The 24,770-nt window shown below is 41.2% G+C and overlaps 1 protein-coding gene across 14 annotated transcripts in view; it reads right to left on the reverse strand.

Moving 5' to 3' along the window:
• Nucleotides 1–24,770, reverse strand: part of MARCHF1 (membrane associated ring-CH-type finger 1) — a 471,750-nt gene that overhangs the window by 410,286 nt on the left and 36,694 nt on the right. For 2 of the 14 annotated variants that reach the window (XM_039539330.1, XM_039539328.1), the window contains exon 2: nt 3,183–3,414. The exons of 11 other annotated variants lie outside the window; for them this stretch is intronic. The gene's annotated coding sequence lies outside the window, so the exon portion shown is untranslated. Of the gene's footprint in view, nt 1–3,182; nt 3,415–4,685; nt 4,831–24,770 lie in introns of those variants that run through there. One more of the 14 variants, XM_039539331.1, reaches the window with a different exon arrangement.

Genomic DNA, 24,770 nt, shown 5'->3' on the forward strand with positions numbered 1-24,770 from the left:
GCATTCAAGGTAGCCCTTTGTTTCCACAGGAAACACAGGCTATGATCCAATAGCCTTATCACAACGCCACCAGATAATAGGAGCCAGAACTTTCAAACTCTAAGGTCAGTATTATTATTGACTACTTAAGGCTTGTGAACAAGTAATAGAGACTCTCAGGCCTATTTTATAGATGGCAAAAGTAAAAAGTGAATAATTACACACAGACCTCATAGGGCCTCTTGAAAGAGAAAAAAAGCTTTTCATCTACCTTTTTTAAATTTACATTACTCAAACAGAAAAAAAATACAGTATCGATGCTTACAACTAGAAAATGAAGCAAGTGAAGCTTCATTTATCCAAAAAAGAGATGCTTATTCAAAGGATAAGAGCATAGTTTACTTGCTTTCCCCTCATGTAAGATTCACTGTTTAAGATAGCTTAGTTAGTATTGAACCTTTATGGTACAAGCATGCTTGCAGATACAATCTTTTATTCATTTTTTTAATTGGGCATTTTCAAGCCACTGGTAAGGTTAGAGGACAATAAGTCCCCTTTAGGCTACAGGTTTTCCCCTCCAAGATCAAGTTTCATACATTTTTGTTATTCTGATGAACAGAGAAGCAAGAAAGAAAAGGAAACATGGCTCTGCCTTCTCTGTGCACTGGCAGTAGAACCAGCAGGACACAAACAGAACTATGATTTTTTAATTTGGCCATTTCTTTTAAAATCATTGGATTTTCAGTTTGATAACAGACAACACATTTTTATTAATGTCTTTCATAGGAAAGAAAGTGTAAAAGTAATGGTAAATCATTCTCTTAATGAGAACATTTTAGCAGTTTGTTTTGCCGTTGCACCTGTAAGTAGATTATGCACAGGGCTGCCCAAAGGATTCAGGGGGTCTGTGGCAAAGCACTTTTGGGGGCCCCTTCCATAAAAAAAGTTGCAATACTATAGAAAACTATATTCTCATGGGGACCCCTGCGGCCCCGGGGCAGACCTGGGAAAAAATAAATATTTTATAACCTTCCGCATCTCTGCACAAACCCAGTTTTGAGAAACCTTGTAAAGATGACTTGAAAAGAAGTTATCACTGGTTCTCAGCAACAGCAAGTGCTAAAAGCTCATTAAAAAGGTTGGACAAATATTTTCCATCAAAACTTTTGGGGGGATCGAAAACTAGGGTTTTTTTAAAAGCAGAAAAAAAAATCATGGACAATGTCTGCTTTCCTTCAAAATTTGTTGTGGTTTTTTTTTTTTTTTTAATTGAAAAGCTGAAATTAGTCTGCCAAAATCTGAACATGGGATGAGGTTTCAGAAGCGTGTGGCCAAATATTTGCCGCTTGCTGTGTTTTATTGTTTAAAAGAAACAATATAAAAATTCTGCTTAAAAAAAAAAATCCAAAAAACTTTTGAACCACTTCAGCTTGTGACCAAATACCTGAGCCCATCCAGTCAGAGATTTTTCCAGGTTTCTGATACTCTGCTGGCTTCCTTGACTCATGTCTGTCTCCATAACTTTGGGTTCATTTAGGTTAGAACGTAAGGACATAAGAACGGCCATACTGGGTCACACCAAAGGTCCATCCAGCCCAGTGTCCTATCTACCAACAGTGACCAATCCCAGGTTCACTCCCTCTGGGACACCTAACAGGTAATGATCAAGTGATTTCTCTCCTGTCATCCATCTCCACCCTCTGACAAACAGAGGCTAGGGACACCATTCCTTACCCATCCTGGCTAATAGCCATTAATGGACTTAACCTCCATGACTATAAATCCTAAGATTTAAATGAAATGTGGACCTGCAAAGAACTGAATAACTCCAACCAAGTGCAGTACCCCATTGATCTGGAAAACTGATCCACTGTTTCTTGTCAAATAGTAAAAAACAAACACCACCACACTACCCCACACTTCTCAGTAAGAATCAAGGTAATGTTTCAGTACTCCCGGCAATTAAAATTTAATGACTTTACCCTGGCAGAGCTTCTATCAAAGAGTTTCCAAAGATTCAGTGGTTTCTATATAGACAAGCCAGACCTTCAGCCTTACATAACTACAAGAGTTATTAAATATCAGAGAAATGGGAAATAACAAAAGCTGATCCATTTTTACTTTGTAAAAATGAATATCATCATTCACGGAGAACTGTAAACAGAAGAGAGTCCGTTTTTCCTCAACAGTCCCTGTTATATGGTGGCTTAAAAACACATTTAGATTTTAAATATACACTTTCAAGCAATTTGCTGGAGAGCATATACTGCCTTGAAAAGTTATTACTTTTGGAACAGAGCTTTACATAAAATGACATGGCTAGAAATGCTAACTTTTTTAGGTAAACAACTAGAGTTAATAATAGGGGAATATATATGTGAATTAAAATAAAAGATCATCCCTCTTTATTAGAAGACTCTGATCAATTTAGAGCTGCAGGGCATTTGAAGGTGTTCTATTGTCAGTTGACAAGCTGTTAAATGAAGTTTTATCTCCACAAACAGCTGGGCTCACACATATTTAGTTGCTCCTCTACAAACACGTGAAGATGACTTTTGACGCCTTTTTTTATTCTTCTCAACAGGTGTGCGCGCACACACACACACCTTCAAACACCCACAGCTGTTACATACAATTACTGAGCATTTAAATTCACATAACTAGTCACACACACAAAAAAAGCTTCCTCCCAGCAACTTCTGTACAGTTACATTTACCATAACAAGAAATGTAGAGTCATCAACTATCTAGCCAATACTACACATGCTGAAGTGTATGATTAGGACAGTGTAAGGCAGTATGGAGACAGGAATCCTTCCATTCAGCATTTTTACTATTCTAAATAATTAGGAATAGGCAACCAATCATCAACTTTGGGTATGACTACAAAGTAACGAGATGTAATTGCACACTGGTGCGTTTTAATCTAACTAGCATGGCTAAAAATAGCTGTGAAGACACGAGCAGCATGAGCTTCAGCACAGGCTCTATAAGGCTGCCTGAAACTCAGGGCATGAACTTTTGTACTCAACCCATACCATAGTCTGTGCTGCCAAGTCTTCGCTGTTATTCTCCAACTGCAGTGTAGGCAGCTGGAGAATATTGCAAAATATTTGCACCTTAGGGTGCAAAATGTTCATTCTGTTCTGAACAGGAAAACATATAGCAAACTGAAGCACCCAACTCAGTGTTTCTGGCACTACCTCCATGTCTGTGTAGACTGTCGGTCCTTCATCAGTTAAGACTGAGCTGATCACAACACATCTTCCAATCTTCTCTCACTCTAGCCATCCTTTGTCATGCTTGTCCATATCTCCTTGTCAGGAAATCATCCCATCTCGTTGAAGGCCGACCGCATGGCCGTTTCACTTCTTGTGGATACCACTCAGATACAGCTGTGAATTACTGTCACCTAAATCCCATTGTGAATATAGCCTGAACAAAAATCAAAAATATTTTTTTCTCAGTGCCAAAATGAGTCAGTAATTTCTGATTCATTTTGTTTCACATCAAAACAATTTTCCACAATTGATGCAAATTCATGAAATATTTTGGTTGACCTGAATTAACATTTTCCAGTGAAAAACATTTTCTAGACAAAAAATTTTGGCCAGCTCTAATCTAATTTCCAGACCAAAACACTCCCTGAAGGTGAAGTTAAGGTTTTGTGCCATGAGACTTTTTCCAAAAAAGAGTGCAAGTATTAAAAAATAAACAAACAAACAAAGTTGGCAACCCAGGAAATTCACAATTACGGTTAAACTTATAAGAAACCCTAATCTCTGAATACATGGAAATGCAGTTAAAAATCACTCTCAGATACACTGTTCTCATCTTCCCTCTTCTGTGGAAACGGCATCAAAAATGTGCACATTTTAAGAGTAGAACTTCACCTCAAATGCAGCAAGGAATCCTGTGGCACCTTATAGACTAACAGATGTTTTGGAGCATGAGCTTTCGTGGGTGAATACCCACTTCGTCGGATGCAATGTTCACCTCAAATGAACATTCATGCAGAATTAATCTATGCCAACAAGCAAATTCAGGCTTTCTGCATGAAATTAAATATTTTTTTTAATTTTCTCACCCCCCCACCATGATAGTATTTTGTTTTAACATATGCTTAATGATACCCATGGGATCTGATCCCTGGCTAGGAATCAAATAACTTGAAGAAATAATCAAGAGAGACATGCAATTGGTATATATTAGTTATACATGAACATTATTAATTAGTGGTATAAATTAACATAGCAAAGCTTAGTGCTCAGTCTCTCAGCCTGACAGTACATTTTGAGTCCTTTGCTATGGGACTAAGTCATGTTTTGTATATAGAATCACAGCATAAAAAGGGAAAGGTGATATTTGTGCACTCATATATTGATACCTAGCATTTGAAAGCCATATCTTTGTGTTTGGGAACCATAGGTCCTCTGTTTGTATTAAATCAATTTTCATTTTGAATTCAACTGAATATATAGGGCCAAATTCCAAGTTACCTTATGACGAAGCAAAAGACTGAAACCCACACTGTGACCTATTATGATTACACTTGGATACACTCCTTGACATGCAGTTATTCCTGAATCCTGGTTAAGCAGTAAAACAAGAAAAATGTCAACTCCTTTTACATCTGACAAGGCAGGATAAAAAGGACGCAATACCCCTAGCCATATTGGGTGGCATCAAAATATGTAAAAACTCACTATAGGCCAATCCTTCCTTCCTGCACAAAATCCAAATAGATGCAAAAAGATATTCTGTAGGTTCAATGGGACAAAGTACTCTCTGCCAGACAGCCCACGACAACAGCAGTCTTGTTGCAGCCAGCGCTGCTCCCACTCAGAGAACAGGTTTGTTTTGTTGATCCATGTATTTGCAGTTCCATTGGTCATGCTCCTGTTCTTCACCTCTATATGGGACTGTTGGTGACAAGACAATGGACTTCAGGGAGTTTAAAGGCCTCCCCCTGAGAAAATTCTACCTACTTTTCTGTCTTGACACTTACACCACATTCAGCACTATGGTAGCTAACATACTCCACAACCTACTCCTCCCCACAAAGAAAACCTGTCCCAAGTTCAGTGTCCAGAACTTGTTTTGGCATTACTTGACCCAGAAAATTTGGCATTATATGAGGATATTTTTTCAAACTTAGAGCTGGCATAACTGAATAAATCATGGCAGAGATGAAAGGCAGGAGTCTTGGGAAAGAGGTCATGAACTTGAAAAGAAGCTGCTAACCGTCAGATCTCAAAGATTCAGAGGACTATAACAATCATTCCTGGAGGAAGAAACTACATTGTTAGGTCTCATATTCAGTGGGTTCCACATGTGCTATAGTTTATAGTACCTACAACTCAGAGGAAGGGGAAAAAAATGTGCACTGAATTCCACTATTATTTGAGAAGCAGACTTCTGGCACACAAAAAAAGTCAGAATTTGGCTCTTAGTGCTGAAAGATCTCTGTAGGTAAGCATATCTAACTTAAAGCGTCTTTGTTTTTCTTTTTTTTATTCAGGTGTACTTAAAACTTTCAACCGAAGTATCTCTGGCAAAAAAAAAAACCCACCACCACCTAGGCCTGGTCTACACTAGGAGTTTGTCGAATTTAGCAGCGTTAATTCGACTTACCCGTGCACCCGTCCACACCAGGAAGCTAATTAGTTCCACCTAGAGGGCTCTTTAGTTCGAATTCTGTACTCCTCCCCGACGAGGGGAGTAGCGCTAAATTCGACATGGCTATGTCGAATTAGGCTATGTGTGGACGGAAATCGACCTTAGTAGCTCCGGGAGCTATCCCACAGTGCACCACTCTGTTGACGCTCTGGACAGCAGTCCGAGCTTGGATGTTCTGACCAGCCACACAGGAAATGCCCAGGGAAAATTTGACACGCTCCGGCGCCTTGTGGATGTTCTGCAGGACTGCAGGCAGGAGGACAGAGCACCCCTGCACTGTATCTGCAACCGCCCTCCCCCACCACAGAGTCCCAACCCCCCTCACCCAAAGTAACAAGAAGGAGGGGCGACAGGGGCCGTGAAAACTGTCACTGCACCCCTGCAGAGTGCACAAATACAAGAAGGTTCTCATTCCCTAAATGTTGAGAAGTCCTTCCCTTCCTGGCTCACCGAAGCCCCAATCCCAGTTTCATCCCCTAACTGTGTAGTTGATTATTAAAAGTAGTTTGCTGTTAATTACTATTTCCGTCAAGTTTTTCTACAGAAGACTGTCGGTGAAGGGGGTTGTTAATTGCATAGGACAGTCACCTTTACCAGGGTACAGACACGGGGGCAGGATCAACAGCAGATCACACACACAGTGCAGTCAGTAGGCACCCTGGTCGGTCTGGGAGGTGTTTTCCATGTTCTGTGTGGGTGGGGGGTACGTGACTTTGTGGCATGGGAGGGCGGTTACAGAACTTATGCAGCCGTCCTTGTCCCGGACCACAGAGCCACGCAGCAGGGGAATCTGTAACCGTCCTCCCCCGCCACAAGGTCACGTAGCCCCCGCACAGAGTCCCAAAAAGGAGGAATGGCAGGCTCCGTTGAAACAACCAGTCCGGCACTGCAGACCGCTCTAGGAGCAGGAGCCTATCATTCCTCGAGTGTAGAAGCGGTGTTAACATCACTGCACACCCTACCCACCACAGTCTGCATCCCTGTTTCAGCCCTTTAACACAAATTCATTAATAAAGAAAACGTTGTTATTTAACAATGTTCCATTAACTTTATTTTTAAACGTGTGTTGGAAGGGGGGAAAACGTGGTGAATGGGGTATGTAACCGCAGAACAAAGTCAACAGTAACTGAAGCAGGGGCAGGTTCAGCTTCTCTGTAAAGAAACTGAGCAGTCACAGGTTACCCTGCTCCCTGAGGAACCTAGCTTTCAAAGCCTCCCGGATGCACAGCGCTTCCCGCTGGGCTCTTCTAATTGCACAGCTGTCTGGCTGAGCGTAATCAGCAGCCAGGCAATTTGCTTCAACCTCCCATCCCGCCATAAAGGTCTCTCCCTTGCTCTCACAGAGATTGTGGAGCATATAGCAAGCTGCAATAACAATGGGGATATTGGTTTCGCTGAGATCCGAGCGAGTCAGTAAGCTCCTCCATCTCCCCTTGAGACGCCCGAAAGCACGTTGAATGATGACAGTTACCCAAGACGACCCTTGACACATTTTCCCCCCAGCATGCATTGTGGGGAAATCCCAGACTTCAAATGGGCAGCGGGGACTGCGGGAACTGTGGGATAGCTTCCCACAGTGCACAGCTTCCAATGTCGACGCTTGCCCCGTTAGTGTGGACTCAAAGTCGAATTAGTGTCCTTAGTGTGGACACACAAATTCGACTTTGTAAGGTCGATTCCACAAATTTGAATTAAGTTAAATCGAACTAATCTGGTAGTGTAGACATACCCCTAGAAGGGCTTTTGATGAAAGATTTATTTTAAAAATCACTCCTCACTTCCCATTCCAAACTTGATTATCCTCCATTAGATTAATTTGATTTTGACTAAAGATCTTAGTTGCAGTGTCTTCACTTCTTTGACATGTATCAGGCGATATCTATTTCCAAATCACACATCAGTTTATATCTGGTTAGAATCAGAGACCAGAAACGTAGATGAAGAGTCTCCTATAATACACTAAAAACATATTTTGTTCGATCAGTGAACATAGCGTACCTGAAATAAATGGCAATAGAGCAGTATTTGCACAGGCTTTGCCCGAGCCAGCACTCATTAAATTTCAACTTCATTAAGTACTGGTCAGGCCTCCTAGGTATACATAAAATGGAGACTATTATCTAAATATAGGATACAAACCAAGAGTAAATTGTTTTTGAGGGCAGGAACCTCTAAAATGTCTTCAAGCAACTATGTATTGGTGCTGCCTGAGAAACAAAAGCTGATATATAAGAAATTATGGGGCAATTTTCCAGCATTGCCTCTATGCCACAAACAGCTCTCTCATATGCACTACACACACTTTTCCCCCCGTTAATTGGGAAATAAAGGCAGCTGAATGCTTTCAAACCAATGCCCCCACCAAATTGATTTAAAAATAATCATTAAAAAGAAACCATAGAAAATAAAACAAGCCAACACTTTTGTTTTAAGCTCTGATAAAAGATCAGCCAAAGCCAAAACGTGCAGACTCGGGGCAAGTCTACACTTAAAATGCTCTACCAGTGCAGCCTCTCCTGTTGGCACACTTAACCCAGCTCTGCGAGAGGCAGTAGCTGTGTCGATGGGAAAAGCTTCCCCCTATGACATAGCGCTGTCTACATTGGTGGTTAGGTTGGTAGAACCACATCGCTCAAGGGTGTGGATTTTTCACACCCTTGAGGGATATAATTATACTGATATAAATGTGTGGTATAGACCTGGCCTCAGGAGCTCCTATAACTATAGTAGTTTTCTGAAGCCTAAAACCCCCACATCTTACTGAAGAAAGAGTAATTTGAAACAGAAATGAACTGAAAATACAAAATGCTACAAGGGACCTTCCAAATGGCAAATCTTCAGGGTGGTGTGGCTTTGGCATCAAGTTCTGTAAGTCATTTTTTCAGCAGTTTCTAGCCCATCAAATACTTGCTATAATTTTGTCACCCCTTTGAATGGGGATAACTGCTGAATTCCTGTTTTGACACCAGCATAGCCATACTCCAACAAAAAGATAAAAGTCCTAGAGAATGTAGATCTGCTGACCAGTATCATCAGTCTGCACAATAAAATACTGCCCAAAAAGTTTGGCAAAGTGGTTCCTCTTCAGCTGATATGTTTGTTCCAACACTGACAAGTCTGGTTTTATTCAAGGGAAAGCCAAAAATGTTCACTGAATATCATCATAGTTTATTTAATGTGAAATTGATTAAATACAAGTGGCTTTCTTCTAGCATTAGTTGCAGATAGGGTGCTCTCTACAGTTTTTAGTAGTATTGAGGAAATTAAAATTTCAGACCTTCAGCCACGAACTCATCCAACTACTCCACAATTCCACATATCCATTACTTCCTTTAAAATGGTTTGTGATCAGAGACTTTCTTCCTAAATGGAGGCACAGGGTAAAAGTATTTTTATCACCTTTTCTATTTGCTCTACCCATTGAACTGCTTGCAACAGCTATCAGAGATGCTGCAAAGACTGGAGAATCACAGTCAATGATAAAAAACCAAACTGCTCTTTTTGCAAATGACACCTGCTTGATCTCAGTGAAATAGAAGCCTTCTTTTGATATCTTAAAGAAATCTCAGGCCTTAAAGCACTACATCTGGTCATATTTACACAGAAACCAAGTCAGAGGCAGCGGCGGCTCCAGGCATCAGTGCTCCAAGCGCGTGCCTGGGGCGGCAAGCCACTGTGGGCGCCCTGCCTGTCCCTGCGAGGGTGGCAGTCAGGCATCCTTCGGCAGCGTGCCTGCAGTAGGTCCACCAGCCCCACGGATTCGGTGGCAATTCGGCAGGGGGTACACCAAAGCCGCGGGACCAACGGACCTCCCGCAGGCAAGCTGCCTAACTGCCGTGCTTGGGGCAGCAAAAAAGCTAAAACTGCCCCTGGTCAGAGGTAATGCTCTTAAGAATGGTTCCAGTGAGAATTTCTAATTCGATTTTCAATACCAATGGCCCAGGAGATTTGAGAATATAGGGGTACAATTCTCACTCAATTGAGCTAAACCAACACTAAATATGCAACCTCATCTGCACACTTTAGATTGTGTCTTTCAAGAGGAGATAACTTACCATTATCTACACATAACTGAGTTTACTTGAAAAACATTAATAATCCTTCCCCAAATGCTGTACTTTCTTCAAATTCTACTATTTATAGCTATTTAGCATTAAAGGAGGAGGGCAAGGGCCCTAGATAGAAAATGCTTGAGTTTTACATGGCATGGAAAGAAACCGATAATCAGCTTATTGAGGCATTCACCTCTCTTCCTGGAAGTTTTATAAATGAAAAGCTGTAATTTGACATTTTTGGAACTGGTTACATTTTACAGAAACTCCAAACACCCCCACATGGCAGAGCACTGAAGCATCATATTGCTCTTTTTCTCCATTCCAACCTGATTTATAGCGAAGACACTTTGCTCCCACAGGAGATCAGACAACATCCCATCTTAGGGAACAGTCTACAAAAATGGGAAAAGGCTATCAGGTAGCTTGGTAAAATGCCAAAATTCAAATTGAGTTTTTGAATATGTGAGCTACTCAATTCCTCTGCAGCACACAAGGGTGGCAGCTTTCAAAGATGAGATGCCAACAGGACTCTCTACCATTGGTAAACCTCCAAAGTATAACCCCGGGTTCCAGCCCAGGGCCCTGTGGACTGCAGCTGTCTAGAATGCCTCCTGGAACAGCTGTGCGACAGCTACAATTCCCTGGGCTACTTCCCCATGGCCTCCTCCCAACAATTTCCTCACCACAGGACCTTCCTCCTGATGTCTGTTAACGCTTTTACTCCTCAGTCCTCTAGCAGCACATTCTCTCACTCCCAGCTCCTTGCACACACTTCACTAACTGGAGTGAGAGCTTTTTTAAACCAGGTGTCCTGATTAGCTTTAATTCTAGCAGCTTCCCAATTGGCTACAGGTGTCCTAATTAGCCTGCCTGCCTCAATTAGTTCTAGAAAGTTCCTGACTGCTCTGGTTATCTTACCCAGGGGAAAGGGACCTGCTTAACCTGGATCTACCTTCGACCACTCTTGTAGCCATCTGGCCTGACCCTGTCACACGTGACTGTCCCTTCCAGCCTTAAAGTCTATAGGAGAATCTCAGTTCTGTCAGTGTTGGGACATAGGAGGCCAGGCCTAGTAGTTAGCATAGGGCTGTGGTCTGGGTCCCCACATCAGCTAGGGTTCAAAACCAGGAGGTCAGCAATCAAGAATCAGATACCAGAAATCAGGCTGAGTCAGGGAACTAGGAGGTCAGGATCAGGAGAAAGGAGCAAGTAGCACTGGATGAGTAGTCTGAAACAGTATGGAGCCCAGTTGAATGGATGACTTCCTGTTTCTCTTCTGGCTTAAGTAGGAGGATCAGGCCAGTCAGGACCTTTGGTGTTCCACCAATTGGAGCCCAGGGATGGAGTTTTCCATCTGAACTGGACTTCAAGTTGTCCCAGTTCTAGCTGATCCATAAGCCATTGGGTGAAGGATGGACCATGATGATCCAGGAACCTGTGGATCTGGCGGGTTGGAGACCCGTAGATCACAAGTTTTCCCTGGTTCTACATCCCCACCCCGTTCTTCCAAGGGAGAAGTCATCTATGCCATCCTTTTATCAAACACAGAATATTTCTCCTCCCAGTGCCAGCTCAGCTGCATTGGCCAGAACACTTGGAGGGTGTGTGCGCAAAACTAAGACTCCTCCCACTTCTTACCCCTACACGGTTATAATGAAATAGCAGCCCCATGGAACCTATTATCCATACACAGGAAGTCTAGATAGCCCATAGACAGGCAGTAGGTGGTATTGTACACAACCCCCTTTCTTCCCCATGCAGGCACACAGGACAAGTTACCATTTTGCCCTAAATGATACGCTAATTGACTGCCACATAGATTCTAATACCCAAGTCATATCACCTAATCACAACATTATTTATAATGAAAATTGCAAGGAAGGGAGTACTTAGCATTTTTAACACTGGTTAAAACGATAATGCTACAGAATCTGTTCAGTGGGAAGCTGCTCATGTAACACTAGAAGGTTGAAAAAATAATTCTGAAATGGTATATAGTGTGTACATCTTTGAAGAGCATTATAAGTGAAGAAGCCTCCTTTGTCCTTCAAATTTAACCTTAAATGTCAAAAAGTATCACTCTAGGTTATGATTACTGTTGATGCTGTGGATGATTTATTGCATTTGTAAACAAGTGATTGAATTCAGGCAGACAATTGTGGGGAGGATGGAGGCACCATTGCCTACAGTTCTGTCAGCATTTTATTTTAATGAATAATAAATTGCTTCTTTAAAATAATCTGTCCTTAAGATATTAAAATCTTTCAAATAAATCTCACCACGTCTAGGATCATAAGCCACAAAGTGAATTGGGTTTAATTTCTCATTATTATGAAATAATAGAGCACACCAAAGCAGGGATAGGAAAGCACAGTAAACTAAACTAGTTGCCTAAGAAATGAGCATGAGAGAACTGGGTTGCGAGCCCTATTCAGGATTCTTGTGCCTAGAAACAAGTAGGAGCTAAATTTTGACCTTGGATGTATACGACTCCCATTGAGCTCAAGAGGAAACACACATGCACCAAAGGCATAAATTGTCCTAGGTGTCATTTTAGTGGGAATTACACTAAAAGGACCCAATTCCCCTGTTGATAGAATGTCTTGTCCTGCAGATAATCCAAGAAGCTGAACCTTTTAAGTTCTCCAAGGAAGTGGCTTCCAGCTGGAGGAAGAGTTCCTACAGATACAAATGGAATGATGATAAAGGATTAATCGTATAAAGGGCTGATGGGTACTGAATTAAGAAGTGACCAAAAGCCAACAAGAGTAATTTCTGCCATTTGCTATTAGATCAGAAGGCCAGTAGAACATGTATGATTTCTTCTGGTATTCCATTAATATGCATTTTCCAGCAGACTAAGACTATACTAAAGAACAGAACAAACCACAAATTTTCATTTGAAAATATATTACATCCTTTATCTGAACTTTGGACTTGCATCTCTCCTTACATTTGGCATCTCAAGAGACAAACCACTCCTTATACAACCTCTTTCCACTGAAACCATTATAGCAGATACTCTGTGAGCAGCTATAATTTATACCATTGTTCCTGTGACTGATTTTGAAGCCATTTGAAAACACACAGAATTAAAGCCCATCTCTGTGGATTACCAGATCCAAGATTCTATGAAATTGTGATTTAATACAATTAAGTTAGCTAGTACAGCTGTAATACCCTGCCTATCCATAATCAGAAAGTTAGAGAATGGTTATATGAATTATATAATTGACAAATTCAAACTGGTCCAGAAACAAAAGTTGTAACTTAAGTGAACTGCATTATAGAAGGCTTAAAAGTGTCTAAAAAAAGGAGGGCTATGTGGGTGGAGGAACAGAACAGAAAATGTCACAAAGAAAGATTAAATCCATGTGCCGTATGTTCGACAACCCTGCACAGCCAAATTGCAGTACTTGCAATAAGGGACTGTAGGTTTTTGCCCAAGGGTCTGGAAAGCTAAAGGTACAGTAGGAATAGCTACATTGCTGCACAAAAGACATGGGGAAAACAAACAGGGAACAATTTTTAGCAAAGAAATCAGATTATTAATACGCATCTCCACAGATAAAAACATTTTTGTTAAACACTAAAAAAAACCCACACACGCACACCCCAACAACTCTATAAAGCAAACATGTTTAGACTCCATTTCAGAAGCTAACTAGCTTTAACATCTCAAAAATAACCACTCGAGGAACTAATTCTGAGGAATGAAAACAGAAGAAAGTAGAAATCTGTCCAATAATATTAGTAACAGCCATATAAAAAACAATAGGGAAAGGACTTTAGCAATCTGGGAAAACAGGCTTAGGTTGTGTCATTATGCAGATTGCAGAGAAGAGAGGGTGGGGAAATAAAGATGGAGCTTGTACCATGTCACTGTGCAGACTGCTGAGAAGAGAAAGTACCGTGCGGAGGGAAAAAAAGGAAGTGTGATAGTGAAAACTATTAAAAGCCTAGAATGTAAAACAAAAACAGGAGAGGTGGAAAGGAAATCAACACAAAAAACTGTCAAAGTGGACTTGACAAAATATCTATTTTTTCGGATGCTGGTATACAAAGACACATGCAGGGAAACTGCTCATTAAAATGCATGTGACAGGTTTCTAGAAATCAATACGTTAAGAAAAGACAGCTAGAAATTTTAGAAAAGTTGCCAGTATTTTGCATCTAAGTCAAGTAGATTGATGAACACAAAAATGATACTATATCTTTATCTGCTAACTGGGTTTCTGCTAACTGAATTACTAATCCAGACACACAAATTCAGCACTCTCTCAGCAGGTAGATGGACCAGTGAGAAGATACTTATTGTGTGCAAAAAGAAAAAAAAAAAAGTTTCCTGACCCTCACCATCATTCCATAATGTGATAACAGAGTGAATTACAAAATGTAGCTTGCTTGCATCCAGTCTGGTCCCCAATATTGACATCACTTCAACTGGAGTGGGACCAACTATTTAAAATCATCCTACAAGACACTACTACCACCACCATTGTTTTCCAGCCCAGTCCCCAGTTGACATTCTAAGTGAATGCTCCTTCCATCACACCACAGTCTCCCATCAGCTTTCAAACCAGCAGATGTCACTGGAGAGAGGCTAAGATTTGGCATCTGCTCTTCCTCTCACCGTGAGAATGCCACAGCCACTGGCTTGGGTGCTCCACCTTTAGGACTAGACACTGTTTAGGAGCAGAAGCCATTTGTAATGAAATAAAACCAATTTGGGTAAAAACAAGGTTAGATACCACTCTATTATCTGAGAAAGCAAACAGTGTATGGTATTACCATGTCCAAAATTGAAATCTTCCTATTGGTCTTTCAGCACATAGATATTACAATGGGGGGGGGGATGAAAAACACGTTCAGATTCTTATTTCAAGTGCATCAGTAATGGTAACCAATGTTTTAGGAACATCCCCAGCAGATCTCTTACCATGATTTTGAAACAATCAATGGAAAATCTCCAGGAAATCCTTCCTAGACTTTAAAATTTAGCCTACTCTATAGTGGGACAGGACTGAGTTTAACGGATACTCTACAGACATTGATACAGTTCACACGTGATTTTTTTTAATAGCTTATTCTATATAGTTACATACCTACTGAGTATCAGTGTGGTATTTTCAAAACTACCTAAGTGACTTAGGTACCTACGTCAAATGGAGAGTCAATACGACTAATTTAGGAAGATAAATCCCAGGAGACTTTCAAAGGAATGCATGCTTTTAAGTAATTTGGTGCTTTGGAAAATCCCACCCTAGGTGCCTTGATATAAGTAGCAATGAGTACCTGAAGGCAAAGAAGAGACATGGAAATATTATATATTTAGTAGTTCAAAGAGAATTCCACATTAGGAAGCATACTCAGAACACAATAATAATAGGATATACATTAGAAGATACCATACTAGAGTCTCTGTATAAAAATGTCTCAAGCTATAGTCAATTATTCTCATTTTAAATTCCGTTTTGAAAAGTTGGAGATCTGGTAAGAGGAAAGACATTGCTCTCAAACCCACATTACTACTACTTACCAGGATTGATAGGTAATGATGAAAAAAATATGTATAGTATAGGGAAAATTCTAAGTTGGTATAGAATTCAAATCTGCCACAAGGCCAAAATGTTGGTTCATTATAGTAAGTGTGATTGCATAAATGATACATATTCATTTCACTTAATACTAAAGAGTACCTACTGCATCAACATTTTAATTAGTATACACATACTAGCATAAAGCAAGTCGAGGCAAAAACCAGCAAGCTAGGACACATAAAATACAACCGTTTAATGCATCGACTAGAAGGACCTTGTCAAAGATTGTTTGGCTTATTTTATTTTGATAGGGGTCAGATCAGAGGACCATACCAGATGTCAGCAGACAGAATTTACAAAAAACGGGTTTACAAGCAATCGTCACTACAACAAGAAATTTTAGAAAATTATTAATTATATAAATAAATTCACATCTGGGTTTGAGGGCCCACCAAAAGAGACCATGGCACATGGTAGGATAGTAAATATAACATATGCAGTATAACATGGTAGGCAAAAATCAAGTGCCAGGCCCATTACTCATCTTGTCAGCACACTCGTCCAAATGTATTAAATCAACAAAGGGCAAATCTGACTCCCTCCTTAGTACTACAGCAATCCCAGTAAGCAACCAATGTGGCCTGATTTCATGGTCCAGGTACCCAGGGCCGGCTCCAGACCCCAGCGCGCCAAGCAGGCACGTGGGGCAGCATTGTCCCGGCAGGGCGGCATTTGGCTCCGGCGGACCTTCCGCAGTCATGCCTGCGGGAGGTCCACTGGAGCTCCGGGACGAGCGGACCTGCCGCAGGCATGACTGCGGAGGGTCCCCTCTTCCTGCAGCTCCGCTTGAGCTCCCGCAGGCATGACTGCGGCGGGTGCGCTGGTCCCGCGACTCGGACGGAGCTCCCGCAGGCATGACTGCGGATGCTCCACCGGAGCCGCGGAACCAGCGCACCCGCTGCAGACACTTCTGCCCTGGCCGCGGGACCGGGGAACGGTGGCGAGCGCGCCGCCCTGCTTGAGGCGGTGTAATTTCTAGAGCCGCCCCTGCAGGTACCCCACTACACAAATCAATCTCAACTCTTCAGACACACCCGCCTGGCCACGACCAAGTGAAATTTGGATCAGAGGTTTTCAAATGGGGGAAGGAGAGGTAGAGCTCCCTGGGGGAGCATGAGAAGCTGGGGGTGGGGGGAAGACATTGTGCACATTTTACCCACAGCAATGAATAACTAGAAAGGCTAATTCCTCCAGACAGACATACCAGCTTCTCAGATGGCGCTGTCAATTTTGACAGATTTACAAAGTTGCCATCTGTACCTTAGTTAGTTTGCTACAACACTAGGTCACATTTAATTGTAAGCACCGACCACCATTGCAGTTTTGTTTTTGCTTGTTAGACTGGATCATTGCCTCTGTTTGAATCAATGCCTTACTATTTTTAATATTTAGTGAGAGTTGCATGTTGATGTTTGTTTTTAATTAGTGCATGTGCTTGTGTGGAGGTAATTGCGGTGTGAACAGACAAAGAAGGAGGTGCAGTCAAATAATTTTGAGATCCATTGCTTTAGGGCATGACAAGGTTAATTCAATCTTCCAGCCAACCAGGGCTGTAGATATCAAAGTTACTGCAGCCTTAAAACTCCAAAAGCAACTTTGGAGCAACTCTGTGACCACTTCCCACTTCTTCCTACTCCCATAACCCTAACAGAGATCACTAACCTATGGCCCGCTAGGTGGGCTGTGCGCTAATTCTCAGTATTTACAACGCTGCAATCAGGAGGCATATACAGTATGTCACCTTTAATATAACCAGTGCCTTTTTAGAAAGATCATACCTAATTCACTTCTGCATGTGAATTTCAGTATTTTTACCTAGTGCTTGTAAAAGGCAACAATTCACTGATTATTTACATAGTTGCTGTCTGAAACAGAAATAATAAGTGACTGGGTGCTTAATCCAACACAGTTTCAAAAGTGACTAGTGATTTTTGATGCCCAACCAGAAATGCTTTAAAGGGGCTTGATTTCCCTGCCTCCCTCACGCCCGCCATTAAAAGTAACCAAATATTGAGAAATGAATGGTCTTGTGAAAAGCCAGAATTTAGGATTTATCCTGGGATTCTCTGCACTCTGACCAGGCAATTTTGAACCTCCATTCTGCTGTTGGAAACATTTAATAGCTATATTATTTTGAGTAGCACATTAAGGTTTTGTCAACTTGTCTCTATTGGCACTTTTCATCTGGGCACCTCAGAGATAATTAAATTACGCTTATGTTTGACAGATATAAGAATATCCGTCTTTAAAACGTCTATTTTAAAGACGGATAAAATATATCCAAACCAGAGAGAGATTATGGCAGAGACTTATCTAAATACCACACAAAAAAGTTAGTTGCAGAGCCAGGACTCAGGAGTCCCAGTGCCTGTTATAAGAGAAGTAGGCTGTCTGCTATAAATTCCATCTTGAGTCCCCCCTTAGAATCATAATAATAGAATCTCAGGGTTGGAAGGGACCTCAGGAGGTCATCTAGTCCAACCCCCTGCTCAAAGCAGGACCAATTCCCAACTAAATCATCCCAGTCAGGGCTTTGTCAAGTCTGACCTTAAAAACCTCTAAGGAAGGAGATTCCACCACCTCCCTAGGTAACCCATTCCAGTGCTCAGGGGGGGAGGGATAGCTCAGGGGTTTGAGCATTGGCCTGCTAAACCCAGGGTTGAGAGTTCAATCCTTGAGGAGGCCACTTAGGGATCTGGGGCAAAAAAATTGGTCCTGCTAGTGAAGGCAGGGGGCTGGACTTGATGACCTTTCAAGGTCCCTTCCAGTTCTAGGAGATTGGTATATCTCCAATTATTACTATATTACTATTACTAATTTCTGCCTGTGCACGTCGGCAGAAGCATTCAATGTATAGGTCCAGACGGTCATTTTGACCCTCAGGAGGAGTCCATGTGGAGTTCTTCTTTTTGTACTGTTGGTGGGAGGGTAACTGCGTATCAGTGCGCTGTTCAGTGTTGTCCTGAAAGTATTCTTTGAGTCAGAGACTTCAAAGAGAAACTGCTGAGCTCCAGTTCATCTGCAAATTTGACACCATCAGCTCAGGATTAAACAGACTGTGAATGGCTTGCCAACTACAGAACCAGTTTCTCCTCCCTTGGTTTTCACTCAGCTGCTAGAACAAGGCCTCATCCTCCCTGATTGAACTGACCTCGTTATCTCTAGCTTGCTTCTTGCTTGCATATATAAACCTGCCCCTGGAAATTTCCACTACTTGCATCTGAAGAAGTGGGTATTCACCCATGAAAGCTCATGCTGCAAAACATCAGTTAGTCTATAAGGTGCCACAGGATTCTTTGCTGCTTTTACAGATCCAGACTAACACGGCTACCCCTCTAATTTTTGACCTGATTAGACATATTTCATAAGGAATCCAAAATTCCATTTGTACAAGTTTTGTTTGCTTGTTGTAAGTGCTCTACTTTAGGCTCACGTTATTGCAAGGAGATTCTGAACAACAGTCTAATATGTGCAGCACAGAGTGAGGGGAAAAGATGAGACTCTTGGGTGCCCTGATTAGACATGTCAACAGGAAATCAAGCATAGGGAACCTCTTCCCAAAGGGGTTAACAGACTCTTGTTAACATTTTGAACCACTGGTCACTATCCTATCACCTTTCATTTTCTGAAGTATTTTCCATCCACTAACCTTTGATCCCAAGTTTAATTCTAAGGTTGGCATGTGTATCACATCACTTGGCTCAACAAGCAAAGTTAAAAAGGCAGTTTCACCAGAGGCATCACTTTCATTGACATGAAAGATGGCATTAATTTTCTTGTTACCTCCAGCATAACTGGTTCACATTTCACTGTCTTTCAGCATACTGATGAGCACTGAACAAAATCTGGAGTGCCTCTACACATTAAATAGTCAACATTCAGCAAAGGAGCACTAATACAGTGGATCTGTGGTGTTGCATTCCAAGTTTACGGGCCTTCGTCTAAGAGTGCATAGTCCCAAAACATGCCAAGAACGTGCCATGCAAGGACTTATTTTTCCTATGTCATGGAATAGATTGCATACATTTTACAACCCTCTTCCTTTTTTTTCCCCCCCCTCCTTTCACACACACACACACACACACACACACACACACACCCCTACCTTCTGGATAACAGAATAGATAAAAAGGAAGTTGTGCTTTTGTCAGAAAAAAGCACCATTCTGAACTTATTTCTTTTAAGTTTTCAAATAAAATTTAGAGCCAAAGTCTGAGCAGAATATTCTAGAGCGAGTGCCTCAATTTAGGCAATTTAGTTCTTGAAGGTAGTATACTCAAACCACAGTGTTTACAACCTGAGATTCACCTTAACAAATCTTTGTCTGGGAATTTTTAAGGAAGCCCTGCAATCAGAATGGGGACCAAGTGAGATTCAGAGGGCAGTTGGGTGGGGGGTGCAAATTCCCCTAACTCCTTTCCCACTCTTTCCTCCCAAGGTGTGAAGAAGAAAGCCTTATTAAGGCATACTGACTAAATTTCTTCAGAGTGGAGCCAGTCTTCTGGGGAACTAAGGTGGAACACAAATTAAATCAGTCCCATTATGAGGAGATGCACTCAGCAGACCCCTTCCTTCTGCCCCTCTCCCAGCTAGAGGATGATCCAGCATATCTTGGTGTCTTCTGGAACATATGTTTTAGCCAATTAAAAGTTACTGGGCTCAATATAGGGATATTTGGGTGATATTAAGTGATCTGTCAAATTACAAGTCAGACTAGGTGATCTGGCCTTAAATTCTATGAATAGGGAGTGACTGTCAACTTCATCACAGTCCTAATTTATTTTACTCCATGCCACACCAGTTTAATACTAGGTTACTTTTTTTTTTTTTTTTTAATATTTGTAGGTGTAGCACATGCACACGGCAGAAATTGCAACTTTGGCCACTCCATCCTATATACAAGGAGTCCCCTAATAAGGCATGAAAGACCTCAGTTAATGCTAAAATTTGGTTTCTCTCTCTCTCATTTTTCAATGAAGTTGAATAAATACCACCATAATACAAGAATAATTAGAACACAATTCTAGGGTTAGTCTCAAAACCTGGAAATATATCAGATTACTGTATACTATATTTTTCAAGAAGGCATTCTGGCAAAAAAGAGTAGAGTTGCCTTGAAGCTAATACATGGGACAGGAAATCAAAAGACCTGGATTCTCTCATGAGGTCTATCATTGACCTTTTGTGAGATTTTGATAAGTGACTTAAGTTTTTCCCTACTTCACCCCTCTGAAAATGTAGATATTTTCTTTGTACTGTGCTTACAATCACCAAAGAGAAAGTTTATGGAGTTATAAAAACTCCCCACATAAAATCACATGCACCACCATTCACCTATTTGTTATTATCCTGCCTGACTGCCAGGTGTTAAATCAAGGGATGTTGTTGAAGGGGAAAAACAAGCAGGAAATGAAACAATGGTAAAAATAAGGTATACTGGGGAGAATACTGGGGTCCTTGAGGAAACAATGAGGGAACTATGAATTGGGGAATGCCCCTGCCTCACTCCAACTAAACTGGTATGGTCTTTTCATGGCCTGAGCCTAGAATAAAAAGGAGATACTAATATCTTAAAGATACTAGCCTAGAGAAGGGGGGGTTGAGTGGACAGCAAGCAGCCACTGGATAGGATCTGAAGAGAAACTACAGCAAGCAGGCTCTCCCCCCAACCCAGAGACAGAGGTAACTGAGCTAAATGAAACTTACTAAAGCTTTCAAGGAAAGATTAATGTTTAGGTAAGGGGTCAGGGAAAAAGAACAAATGGTGAAATAAAGAAAGGCCTATACACCTATGTGTGGTGTACTTTTGGGAAATGAACAAACAATATTTTGTTTTGAAAATAGCTACCCGAGTGACTTTAATCTGCTGCTCGGGGGGGGGGGGGGAGGGGGAGACAGGACCACAGACTTCTAGGTTTCAAACCAGCTGAGCCTCCCATGCTAACACTCTTGGCAAACAGGGGCACTGTCACCCAGATATCTAGCCTAAAAGTGGTAGGACCACATGGTCTGTTAGTCTGTAAGGTGCCACAGGACTCTCTGTTGCTTTTTACAGATCCAGATTAACACGGCTACCCCTCTGAGCAGGGAGCCAGGCTTGTCACTTGATAGGGACTGAAAGGGGTATAAAGCGCAGCTTGCTGTGTCACCATGACAGAGCTCTACACATTTTATTGCTAATATATAGTAGCACATGTAAGAGGTTTGTACTAGTTCATTACTTATGTAAAGCTACCATGCAGTGTTTCAAGTATGGGGGCGGGGGGGAGAAACAAAGCTTCAAACCATATGAGTTAAGACAGTTTACAAGGTAGGAATAACTGCCCTCTAGACGCAACACCATCGTCCATATTGCTTGTATTCTGATAACATTCTAGGTTTGTTTTAATACACAATCTACATCACATGTTCAGGGGGCACATTTTTTCCTCCATCTGACTCCCTTGCTGCTCATTGGTAAAGATGGGCACTCTACATATATATGGGAGAGGGTGTCACTTTGTATGGACAAAGCATGGATGGGCTCCAATTACAGCATTTTAAATAAATAATCCACGTATCGGTAACCATAAGAGATGAAATGCTTTGTATGAAATATGAAACAAGTGGATGGGAACAACATTTAGTCCTTATCTGCAGGCTATTCAGTGACCTCAGTCCAGTGTGGTATGAAATGAACTAGTAGGAAGAGTCCAGCCTTCACAAACAGCACCGACTGGCACTCATAAAAGTCTCAGCAGAAAATTCAAGGACTGATGGCCACGGAGAGCAAGTTAGCTTTTCACCTCTATAGATGGTTCTACATGATTGAGGTCAGGGCCAGCTCCAGCTTTTTTGCTGCCCCAAGCGGCAAAGGGAGAAAGAAAGAAAAAAAAAGCCAATCGGCGGCATTTTGGTGGCAGCTCAATTGCGCCACTTCATTCTTCGGCGGGTCCTTCACTCCCTCTCTTCCTCGTTGGCGGCAGCTCAAAGAAAAAGAGGGACCCACAACCAAATTCCCACCGAAGACCCAGACATGCCGCCCCTATCTATTGGCCACCCGAAGCACCTGCTTCCTTCCCTGGTGCCAGCCCTGACTGAGGTCCATGTTTGCACAGATACTGCCCATACTGTACTTTTTCTATGGATGAATAGGAAATCTCAGCTTTCTAGTTCTGCCAATCTAGTCCTTTTTACAAAGACTGAAATTCAGTTTAAAAATATTAAACGGAGATAAGCAAACAAATGGAAAAATGTATTCTACAATTTACTTAAACATGCCAGGTTCCTCTGGAAATTAGCCAAAGAACTGAGCTCTAGGCTTGTAACAGCTCCATAAAACACTTCAGATCTCATTAAAACAGGGTGAACAATGCCAATAAGTATCTGAAGCCAAACTGCAGCTTTTCACTGGATTGGAGTCGCTGAACAAAAATAAGTAGCATTTCCATGGTTCTCTACCTTTCAATAACAATGCCATCTTGTGGAAAATGTAAAAGTAGCACAGAAGAGCCTCTCTAGCACATTTTGACTTAATAATAAGAAGAGGGACTTCACTGTCCCAGAACACCAGTTTGTGACATAACTACAAAGGATACAGGGCTCTGTAAAATATTCTTTTCACATGGTAAACAGTAATCAATTTAGAGTGGATTGAAACCATAGATGGGCCAGAGCAGAAACAAATAGAAAAAGGCCGTTTTGCTGAGTTGCTTTGCAACACAAACTCTCTGCAAGATCTGACTATACCTGTTGTCCTTCAAAGCTAGCTTCTCTGCAAATCCCACTGAAATGAAGTATGCTTATTCTACAAAATTCACATGACAACAATCCAGGTACACTTACCGGAGCAAAGTTTGTGGGGGGATTTGGGGTAATACTTTCTGTTTAACTGTTTCTATGAAAACCTTCACATCAAATACTGAGTGTTGCCAATTCTCATGATTGTATCACGAGCCTCATGAGAATTATTGTTTTCCTTAAAGCCCCAGCTCTTGGAGTCAAGTGAATGTGTGATGATTTCAGTCTTCATGCTTAAAGTAAGTTTCCAGCCCTTGTGGCTATGCATAAGGCTTCAAAATATGAGCCCAGTGCCTCCTAAAGACTCAAAAAGCAGAAGGCAAATAACACCACCAAATTATTATTTTTACATAATCTCATGATTTTTGGTGAGTTTGACTCATGATTTTTGAACATTTGGGGTTGACAATACTGAATACTTGCTAGAACAGATTAACAACATGCCTTACTTTTGCCATAATTATTTAACCTATTTATCAAGGGCAAGGAAAGCTGGATCTCAGGTTTCAATTTGATGATCTCATCACCACATGCCAGTTTCCCAACAAAAACAGAAAATATTTTTAAAAGAAAAAATGAACTGAATCTTTGTACATTGCACAGAAAAATTAAGGGTTGCAATACCAAGGTTCTTCCCTTTTTACAATTCACCTTTAATTGATGTACTGTCCATGCTTACTCAAGTCTATGACTAAGTAATGGTCCAGTCTTACACTCAGGCAAAAATAGATTTAAATTGTAATTTTGTCTCAGTGAAGATCAGTACCTGTCCCAAACTGTGTCTTGGGATACTGTATTTTAAATAACTGCTCTGATTTTGAAAACACTACTCCATTTTAGTTGCTAATTGGCTGTCTGTTCACTTTAAGGTTACATCTGGCAAAGATTACAAATTTCAAAGTGCTTTACTTAGTGTACTAAACACAATTTAGAGAACTATGCAAAGGCATTTGCTCAGTAAGACACTTATTGCTGTGATTAGTTTTTAAACCTTTCAGCTTATTCAGAGGAGTGACTACAGCATTATTTTCCTTTGTGGGCCATGGGCCACATCAGTTTTCCATTTCGGATAAACAAGTTTCATGGAGACTTTCACCTAATACAAACGTCTTGATTTCAGAGGCAGAATTTGGCACTGTATCTTTAAACATGTGGAATAATTTTTTTAATCTCACTTCCCCATGTACCAATCACCCAAGTGTGCACATCTTTAGGCAAGTTGAATAGGATTACAGTGTAAAGTACACAAGACTTGGAAGAGAATGAGATGTTTCTCAAAGCTTTTTTTAGAGGAGTTTGAAGAATGCAATAAAGCTCTTCCACTCCATCCTCCCTTAAATACGTTTACTCCCAGCAGTACATCAGACTTTGTTGTCAAAAAGATGTCTGTTTTATCTGTTCTGCTGAAAGTGATAGAATTAAAAATGGCTCTTGACATTCTAAAGACTGGTCATGGTTAACAGCTGTACATTTGCCATTTTTGGAGAGTTGAGGGGGTCATACCAGTTGGCTGTTCCTCAATCAGTTATAACTGCCAGAAATTAGCCAATTACTCCCTCACGCAAATCATTATCTGCTTTTACTTCATCACACATACACCACCCCACATAGGAGTTGAGTGATGCAAGTCATTTTTCCCCAGGGTAAATACATGATAGCAAGTGCATTTCAACAGCAC

The sequence above is a fragment of the Mauremys reevesii genome, linkage group 5 (assembly GCF_016161935.1).
Source record: "Mauremys reevesii isolate NIE-2019 linkage group 5, ASM1616193v1, whole genome shotgun sequence".
Lineage (NCBI taxonomy): Eukaryota > Metazoa > Chordata > Testudines > Geoemydidae > Mauremys > Mauremys reevesii.